Source organism: Macrobrachium rosenbergii, chromosome 42 (assembly GCF_040412425.1).
Source record: "Macrobrachium rosenbergii isolate ZJJX-2024 chromosome 42, ASM4041242v1, whole genome shotgun sequence".
Lineage (NCBI taxonomy): Eukaryota > Metazoa > Arthropoda > Malacostraca > Decapoda > Palaemonidae > Macrobrachium > Macrobrachium rosenbergii.
Genome location: NC_089782.1, coordinates 58,069,040 through 58,077,952, shown reverse-complemented (window position 1 = coordinate 58,077,952; position 8,913 = coordinate 58,069,040).

Genomic DNA, 8,913 nt, shown 5'->3' with positions numbered 1-8,913 from the left:
ACAATCATGAAGCTACAGACCTTAAGCAACCATCGATCCGCTTTACCTCCGTATATCTCGTTGAGGTGTGATAAAATTTCATAACAAGAGCTACGTGTTCCAAACATGCAATGAACCGTCATGGCGGTGGGTCATTGTCGAGGCTAGTACACTTTCCCGCTTCACGACGGTAAAAGCAGTACGACATCTCGGCAAAAGACTTATACCCTCTCTTGATGGCTCAATGGTTTACGCTAACTGGAGTCGCTGAATAGGCTGCCGCGTGGTTCAGGTCCCCACTTTATTTCCAATTCATTTATCACTTATATAAATTCTTCACATACTCCAACGGAGACATACTGAGGTAGCGTGGATTTCGAGGAGCATGACATTTGTAGCTTCATGATTGTATAAAAATCACGGTGTGATAAAAATTTCATAACAAGAGCTGCGTGGTTCCAAACGCATTCAATGAACTGTCATGCATGGAGGTGGGTCATTGTCGAGGTTAGTACACTTTCCCGCTCACGACGGGTAAAAACAAAACGACATCTCGGCAAAAGACTTATACCCTCTCTGATGGCTCAATGCTTTACGTCAACTGGAGTCGCTGAATAGGGCTTTCGTCGCTGGGCTCGTGTCCCCACGATTCCAATTCATTTATCACTTATATAAATTCCTCGGCGACAATTCTCCCAACGGAGATATACTGAGGTAGCGTGGATTTCGATATTAAGCGACATTTGTAGCTTCATGATTGTATAAAAATCACGGTGTGATAAAAATTTCATAACAAGAGCTGCGTGTTCCAAACGTACCAATGAACTGTCATGGCGGGTGGGTCATTGTCGAGGCTAGTACACTTTCCCGCTCACGACGGTAAAGCAGTACGACATCTCGGCAAAAAGACTTATACCCTCTCTTGATGGCTCAATGGTTTACGGCAACTGAGTCGCTGAATAGGCTTTAGTCGCGGTTCGTGTCCCCACGATTCCAATTCATTTATCACTTATATAAATTCCCTCTTCGGCGACAATTCTCCAACGGAGATATACTGAGGTAGCGTGGATTTCGATATTAGCGACATTTGTAGCTTCAGATTGTGGTTAAAAATCACGGTGTGATAAAATTTATAACAAGAGCTGCGTGTTCCAAACGTACCAATGAACTGTCATGGCGGGAGGTGGGTCATTGTCGGTGCTGGCACACTTTCCGCCACGACAATAAAAGCAGTACGACATCTCAAAAAAAGACTGGCAATTTCTCTCTTGATGGCTCAATGGTTTACGTCAACTGAGTCGCTGAATAGGCTTTCGTCGTGGTTCGTGTCCCCAATGATTCCAATTCATTTATTTACTTATATAAATTCTTCGGCGACAATTTCCAACGGAGATACTGAGGTAGCGTGGATTTCGATATTGCGACATTTGTAGCTTCATGATTGTATAAAAATCACGGTGTGATAAAATTTCTATATCAAGAGCTGCGTTCCAAAACGCAAATGAAATGAACTGTCATGAGGAGGTGGGGTCATTGTCGAGGTTAGTACACTTTCCTACCACGACGGTAAAAAGCAGTACGACATCTCGGCAAAAGACTTATACCCTTCCTCTTGATGGCTCAATGGTTTACGTCAACTGAGCCGCTGAATAGGCTTTCGTCGTGGGTTCGTGTCCCCACGATTCCAATTCATTTATCACTTATATAAATTCCTTCGGCGACAATTCTCCAACGGAGATATACCGAGGTAGTGCGATTTCGATATTGCTGACATTTGTAGCTTCATGATTGTATAAAAATCACGGTGTGATAAAAATTTCATAACAAGAGCTGCGTGTTCCAAACGCCAATGAACTGTCATGGCGGAGGTGGGTCATTGTCGAGGCTAGTACACTTTCCCGCTCACGACGGGGGGTAAAAGCAATACGACATCTCGGCAAAAGACTTATACCTCTCTTGATGGCTCAATGGTTTACGTCAACTGGAGTCGCTGAATAGGCTTTCGTCGCGGGTTCGTGTCCCCACGATTCCAATTCATTTATCACTTATATAAATTCCCCTTCGGCGACAATTCTCCAACGGAGATATACCGAGGTAGCGTGGATTTAGATATTAAGCGACATTTGCTTCATGATTATATATACATATATATATATATATATATATATATATATATATATATATATATATATATATATATATATATATATATATATATATATATATATATATATATATATATATATATATACATATATATATATATATATATATATATATATATATACATATATATATATATATATATATATATATATATATATATATATATATATATATATATATATATATATATACATATATATATATATATATATATATATATATATATATATATATATATATATATATATATATATATATATATATATATATATATATATATATATATATATATACATGCTTTTATAGCGCGATAAATGATCTGCGCTGAAGCACTTGAAAAGGAAAGCTGTTATGCTCGATTACTCGCTAAACACAAGCACTCAGAAATTATGCACTGTGTAGATGATAAAATTTAATGGGTAGTGAATTTGAAATTCCCGGATTAAGTATTAATATAATTCTTTGTATCTGCCTTTTATGATTTGTGGGCTGGTTCCCAAACTCGTTAGTAAATTATGTCGGTCCCGTGTTAAAATGAACGGATACGCGAGGGAAAAGAAGAAAAATCTCTCTCTCTCTCTCTCTCTCTCTCTCTCTCTCTCTCTCTCTCTCTCTCTCTCTCTCTCTCTCTCTCTCTCTCTCTGTGAGCGTTGTGTAATGGATCTTATTTGTTATGAAATTTTAATCACTTTATCTTGCGCTTAAGCGAAAATAAATTATGATTGCGAAATTACGTTAAGGTTTCTTTAAGTATTTATGAAATTGCTACTGTCTCGCACGCATCAAAAAGCTGTGGTATGGTACGCAAGGGTGTTTCAAATCGTTTCAGAAAGTTTCCCGGGTTACGTTAAATACACAAGGAGGAGGCTCATTCCTTGAACGAACGTTGTGGTTACTTCTACTCGCGTGAAACAGCTGATTGTAGGGAATGAAATGGAATTGAAAGGAAAACGCTCCTTCTTCACTAATTCGGGGTTTGGATGAGAAGCTGAATCTTTTAACGTTAAACCATCAACAATGTCTTTACTTTACTTTCTTTTACTTTAATATACGCTGGGAGGGTGGTTAAAGACTACGCTTGGAACTGTTTTATTTCTCCAGCCCTGGGACAATTCACGCATGCGCCATTTTTGAATACAACGTTTCTCACTGTTGCCATTAAATGCCAGATATCGCTACACGGTTTCCTGTAAAGCCACTGGTTATCACAAAATTTATCACTAACCAAGAAATGTACATTTTTGGCGTAAATATTCCGAAACTAAACTCCTGTACTAATTCTAGCTTACATGCAAAATTCCCAACTACACAATCCCTAATTCTTAAGTAGCAACCTCACACTCTGTCCTACACTTTTGAAATTTTGCGTATGGACACTTCGCGCTTACCCAGCTGTTTTCGCTAATATAAAAACCCTATGCACGTTCCCCTGTGTTATGAACATTTGTAACAATACGAGAATTGTTGCGTTTCTTTAAAGAAATATTAATATCACTTCTCTTGTTTCTAATAATAGAAACATGCACATACCCTTTACCAACGTTCTCCGCTCCGATCGGCTCCTTCTTTTGAATAATGAAATGATTACTTACCGTAAATTGAAAATAATTGATTTTTATATATTCCTGTTTTTTTCTAGTCTAACTTTATAGGAGTACATTGCTAACGCCATATGACTAGTCCTGGCAAGATGTCGTCACTGTCATAAACTGGGGGTCTTGGATGGTGAAGAATTGGACAATTTTAAAGCTGGTAACTGCAAAGGACCAATTGCGCCGAGATTACGAACGAAGGAAAAGTTATTGGAAACTTACCTTAAATTTTCTGGATTTACAATTAAAGGAGGAAGGTCACCATTTGGAACGAATTCTTTTACAAATTTTACAGGGGTTTATTTACAGAGACTTTAGCAATGAAACAAGGAGACAAACAAAACGACATGGTAGTCAATGGGCAGACTCATTAATTGGACACATAGAACAATAATGCAATGGTTGGCAACAAGCAAGCTGATTAATAGAAATAATGTGCAATAGAATTATTTCAGTTACAAACAAAATGGTTTAGTTATGCCCCATTACACTAAATAGTCTCAGTTAGATGCTGCAAACAGATTGAACTCCAGGATGGGGAAATAATTCATATACAAATTTTTATATGTGAGCCACAACGGGATTACATAAGTGATCTACTGCGTCCAGAATATTTCCAGGATGGGAAATGAAGTCAGAATTATCAGCACAGAGCACACGGATTGGTTGGTCTCTCCTGTAAGAGAGGTTCTAGATTAGAACGACAGCACACTGAAGGAAATTGAATTCCTTATAAATGTTAGCTTTAACATGTTAAATATCAACCACTATGTAGCCCAGCAGACAATTGCGATGAAGTCACGTAGGCAAAATATGGGAATCGTAACTGCGTGGGCTTTTAACAAGCGGAACACGATCGCACCACACAAAGATAACTTTAACACTGGTATTGCTTAGCCTAAATTTTGCCCTTGTTGCATGGGGAGAGGGATAAATGGATAATTAGCACGATCTCTACTGAAAGTCAAGGCACATTAATGATGAGATGTGGGAGGCCAGCAGGACTCGTAACAAAAGAAGATTGCTTAGTGGAGGAAGGAGTTAAAGTTTAAAGAAATGGGAAATTTAAGGGGTTAAGTGGAAGGGAAAGGGGCTGGCTATTGACTACTTACAACGTACAAACATTGTATGACCATTGAGGGCGCCTAACAATCGTCTTGGCAGTCTGTCGAAGGTAGGTCAACCAGCGGATGAAGAGGATGCGCACGCTTTTCTGACGAGGTCACAGGAGAATCTGCCTCCAAAAACGATGGCGTCTTGAATTTCGAACTTTAGGGCCAACCATGCCTGCAAGGAGCCATACACCAGCAAAAAGCAGAGGAAAAGGGCAAAGCCTAAGTAAGCAGATTAACATCCTACCTGGCCCCTAGCCTCAATATGCCTATTTGACCTTCCCCATACCTAAATGCTCCCACATCACATGATGGGGGTGTAAAGGGGGTTGAGAGCGAGAGCTTATTGTTTCCCAGGATCAAGCGATGGGGGCCGGGGTGTTCTTACACTGCTATACACTGGTACTAACAGCCCTGATCTAGTTCAAACTATGCTTGTTTCTCCTTCGCCCGCCACTTATCCCGACACAGCCGCCCAAATGAATATCAGACGACATTGCAAAATTAATGATGCAAAGGCCGCAACAGGAAGGGGGATATATGACAATATATATATGATATATATATATATATATATATATATATATATATATAATTTATAGTAAAAATATATGTTATTTTTATTAATGACTAAGAATGGGTGTGTGTGGTGTATATATATATATATATATATATATATATATATATATATATATATATATATATATATATATATATATGTGTGTGTGTGTGTGTGTGTGTGTGTGTATGTGTGTATTTTTATGTATATTTTTATCAATGGCAAAAAAAGGGTGTTGGAATTGAAATCCTTTCTCGCTGTCTCTCTTTTTCTGTCTGTCACACACACACTTAAGCAACTCTTAAACCACTTGAACGCTGTGGAAACTTGAAATTTTGTGCTTCGAACAGACTTGTCAGAATGGGTCAGTCGAGATTTTTTTGCTGAATAATTTCTAAAGAAACGGAGGAACAATAATCTCTTCAACAGATTCCGATACTTTGTCCTTTCTTCTGGACAGAAACTCATCAGAAACGCAAAAAAATTACATCTTTCATCGCTTCATCTACCTCCCTGAGAGGTCTGCCTTATAATTACATGAATTATTTAACAATATCCTTCTTTTAAGATGGACTTCATAAAGTAAATGTGTTACAATTTAATTTTCAGCCTCGTCCTTCCTGCGTTTAAGCAAACCTCGTTATTGTTTTACAACATAATTGTCATTATCAGAAATTAAAGTTTCACTTCAGTAAATATGTACGTTATATATATATATATATATATATATATATATATATATATATATATATATATATATATATATATATATATATGTATATATATATATATATATATATATATATATATATATATATATATTTATATATATATATATATATATATATATATATATTTTAAATATATATATATATATTTACATATGCATGTGTGTATGTATTATATGTGTTTGTATATATATGTATATATATAAACATACATACTGGAAATCATTTCTTCTTTCATTCTCAAAAACGTTTCGGGAATCCTTTCCCATCTTTAGGGTATTGAAGAATTAATTTTTACAATGATTAAAATGTGTACTTGATAATCTAATAATTAGAAGAAATCTGGTTTGTAATATAATGGCTTTTTTAAGCTTTTTGAAAGATAAAAAGACTTTATGGACACCCTAAAAATATATTAATATATACATATATATATAAGATATATATATATATATATATACATATATACAGGGTGTCCATACAAAGTATGCTTACAATTTATAAAAAATATTACAAAAGCTATTATATATCTTAATCCAGATTTGTTCTATATCAGCAGTTATCAAAGTTTTTAATCATATATATGTGTATTTCAGGTACCCTGTTGATGAAAGAGGCACTGTTAAATGAACCACTAAAAAATTGTTACTGCTCAGGAAGAGGTACAATATGTGTCATGGTTTATTGAAACAAATTGGATATACAGACTCAGTGAAACTACAGAACTAAGTATGGAAGAGATCTCCCATCATGTCCAACAGTTCGTGCAAAAAAAATGTTTTCCGTAAAATATATCAGACATAAAAAATTGAAAAACTGTTACAAAATGTGAATAAAATATCCGTAATATATAAATAATCCATAAGGAAAAAAATATAAAACCAACGAAAAGTATAACAAACACATATGAAGGATGAAATAATACTTATAATGAAAACATCCAATTAAAAGGAAGTTAATTACTGAAAAAAATACAAAATTAAACTTTGTGAAAAATACAGGCAAGAAGAATTACTATCCGCATACATTTTCGCACAAATGACCATGTTAACATTTAAACGAATACCAGTTTAGGTGGCTAAGTTATTAATGGGTCGCTAATTTTTATTCTTATTACATCTGGAACAGGCTCTTTTGGCCAGTAATCAGAAGCTCACAGGGTTGGGATTTTTATTTGTAACTTTACTAATAATTTGTATATTTCATGTAGAGAAAACTATCTCTATTGTATGAGTTCGGTAAAGATATAATTTTGATCATATATTTGTCGGAGCAAATAATATCTGTACCATTATTTCAGCAGTGCTCTGTTTTTCGAGTTCAAAAACAACTTGCGAGGGAAAAAGACAAACAACATTTAAGGTACCCTTACTCGAGCAATTGCAAGATGTCGCTAAATTTTAGGCGCGTGATTTTCAGGGACAGAGGAAAAAAAGTTAGATGTGTCTGTATCAAGGAAGAGAGAGAAGGTGTTACTGTGCATAATGGATCACCAGATTCCTAAACTCTTTCTCCTCAGTCTTCATCTTAGTTCCAGCGACTTCTCTTTCAAGAATTTCAGCACTTTTCGTGCGTGATAGAGAAGAATCTGGTAAGTTTTCCATTGTGGTTTTTATTTCAAGGCATGTGAATTCAGAAGTCATATAAAAAATGAAGTCAGAGTAATCAAGAAATGAAGAAAGACTTTTTCAACAAAGAGATAAAGTATACATTTCAAATTTCGCTTTCGATAACAATGAAAGTCATGAGTCAAAGTCAGTGAGGGAATTGTGAGGTACAACACATCATTCATAAACCCAAAGATATGACACCATGTTACTCATAAACTAGTTCTGTACTGCAATATCAGTTTATTTTATGGTCTTTTATCGAGGTAAAATGATTTATGTGGTGATATGAAACTCAGGATTCTTTAAATGGATTCAAAGTTTGTTATCAGTAATTGCAAACGAACTTGTCTAAAATTCTCAACAATAATTCATGGAGATGGGGAATACCATTCATTTTCTCTCAATGAACTTTGTTATTCTATATTATTACCGATTTTCAACATGATGACTGAGGTATGCACTGTGATGTTCTGAGGCTGGAAAACAGATTGACATGGTCTGGATATGTGGCAGAAACGGGAGAACAAAGGGCTAGAGTCATAAAGATTCCGAATGGCAGGATGCCGCGACTAACAAGAGGGTGGGAACTCAGTCAGGGTGGGAGCGTCATGAGACGTCCAACCCATAACACTTTTAACTAATGATGGTGGTATTATGATTGTCATTAGAAAATCTGCAGACTAAAGAATTCGAAGTCATTATCGTATAATTTATTTACCAGTTGTAAAAGAATGAGTAACCAGAGTTATCACTGATGGTTGACATCTATAACCTGACACAATCCAAATCAAATTTAAAGCGCTGTAAAGATCAAGAACTATTAGTCAGGAGAATTAAATTTGTCAAATTGCCCAAAGAATGATAATCCCTTGATTGTAATTTTATTCTTTTATTTGGCAATATATTCCAAAAGTCTTGCAAAAATGATGGTCCTTTTTTTCTTAACGATGACTATATCCGTTTTAAGAAGGAATTTTGCTCGATGGCTTCCTCCTCGTATTTATTCGGAAAATAGAAGCCTCCTTCATGAATCCATAGCCCTCTTGAGTTCAAGGGGCGAGGCTTGAAAATTAAACTGAGCAGGTGTATTTTTCTCTGTCCTTTTCTAATCCCCAACTGTAAAATTTTACTGCTCGTGATTTTTTTCATAGAATTTCTTAGCTTTCG